Source organism: Cnephaeus nilssonii, assembly GCF_951640355.1.
Source record: "Cnephaeus nilssonii genome assembly, chromosome: 3".
Classification (NCBI taxonomy): Eukaryota; Metazoa; Chordata; class Mammalia; order Chiroptera; family Vespertilionidae; genus Cnephaeus; species Cnephaeus nilssonii.
This window is the reverse complement of record NC_137074.1, coordinates 5,265,055-5,266,874: the sequence shown is the minus strand read 5'-3', so window position 1 is coordinate 5,266,874 and position 1,820 is coordinate 5,265,055. Positions and strand designations below refer to the sequence as shown.

Sequence of the window (1,820 nt, the reverse complement as noted above, 5' to 3'; positions counted from 1 at the left end):
TTCTGATAGATGAAACTGGAATCTAATTGTCTTAATTTGCATTTGATTAATTTAGAACAAATCTGAACATCTTACATATTGGTTGTCCATGTTTCTGTAACGTGCTTTTTATGTAATGTGTTCATATCCTTTGCCCATTTTACTAATGGATTATTATGGGTCCTTTGTAAATTAAGGAAATTAGCTCTTTTTTATATATTGAAAATAGTTTACCCAGTTTCTGATGTGCCTTTTAACTTGATTTTTGTTGTTGTTGTTACACAGAAATTTAAAATTTTTATGCACCATTTTTACTAATTGTTTCCTTTGTGATTTCTGGGCTTTATTTCTTACCGCACTCCATGTTTTCTTTTAAGATTTGTTTTTAACATTTACTTTTTTTTTGTAAGTCCAACTGCAACAGAGGTCAGCTTTTATTGACTGTGTTACAAAAGAGCTGGTTTAGTCAAAAAGACCAAAGCCCATGTCGTCATCAGGCTCCTCAGATTCTTCTTTCTTTGCTTCCACTGTCTTCTCCTCAGCTGGGCAGCGGCGGTGGAGGGGCAGGACCTCCTGCTGGTGCAGCACTAGCTGCAGGGCCAGGTCCACCAGCCCCTACACTGCAGATGGGACTCCCAGTGTTGACATTGGCCAGAGCCTCTGCACACAAGCCTGGCCAGAAAGGTTCAGCATTTACACCGGCTGCTTTAACGAGGGCGTTGATCCTGTCCTCCGTCACCTCACTTCATCGTCCTGCAGGATAAGGGCCGAGTAGATGCAGGCGAGCTCTGAGACTGAGGCCATGGGGAGGGTGAGTGCTGGGCCAGCGAGACGCCCGATGAAGTGAGGGCCTCACCCAACGCGGCCTTAGCTGCCTCGGAAGAACCGAGCATCTACCGGCAGCTGGGAAAAGGGGCAACATTTACTTTTTTTTTAATATATATATTTTATTGATTTTTTACAGAGAGGAAGAGAGAGGTATAGAGAGTTAGAAACATCGATGAGAGAGAAACATCAATCAGCTGCCTCTTGCACACCCCCTACTGGGGATGTGCCCGCAACCAAGGTACATGCCCTTGACCGGAATCGAACCTGGGACCCTTGAGTCCGCAGGCCGACGCTCTATCCACTGAGCCAAACCGGTTTCGGCGACATTTACATTTTTAATTCTCTTATATTTGTTTTACTGTGAGGAATGAAATAAGGATTCACTTTTGTTCTGAGTTCCAGACCGGTTCCTAGCCCGTGTCTCCCCACCCTTTATTAAATGTCCACTGTCTTCACCTTGATCTTTCACCAGGTTTCCATATTTATTGGTGAGATCTTAACATTTTCTTTCTGTAATATCATTCTAGGTGTTTTTGAAACATATTCTTTGTTTAAAAAGAGGCCAAAGCATGTCCAAAAATACTACCTCGGAAACCCCTTAAATACTGCAGTGTGAGGAACCCCCGCTCCGAACACACAGCTGATCTTCCTAGTCTTGGGCAGGGTGCATACAGAGCAGCAGGTATGCATGCGTCCGTTTTAAACTTTCTAGCGCGTGTTCATTCTTTTGTCTGCCTTGTTGCAAAAGCAGAACTGAAGACAACTGGATGTAGTATTCCAGAATGACCCAGATGTATTTCTTGACCTTGAACCTTCTTATTTCTAATTCTGTAATTAAATGAACATGCTATACAAATGTATTATTGTCACAAGTAGATACTCCTTCACCATGGGGTCTTCCAGAAAAGCATGATCAACTGGATCACATTTTTTTCATTTAGAACAGTGTTTTCGTTGTTTTGTTTTAGAATTTTTTAATTTTTTAAAATATAGTTTTATTGATTTCAGAGAGG

At 41.8% G+C, this 1,820-nt stretch overlaps 1 pseudogene across 1 annotated transcript; it reads right to left on the bottom strand.

The window, feature by feature from the left end:
- Positions 1 to 441: 441 nt before the first annotated feature.
- On the bottom strand, positions 442 to 783 carry LOC307096332 (large ribosomal subunit protein P1-like; annotated as a pseudogene). Its single transcript has one exon. The product of its transcript is annotated as a large ribosomal subunit protein P1-like (transcript).
- Between the last annotated feature and the right edge of the window lie 1,037 nt (positions 784 to 1,820).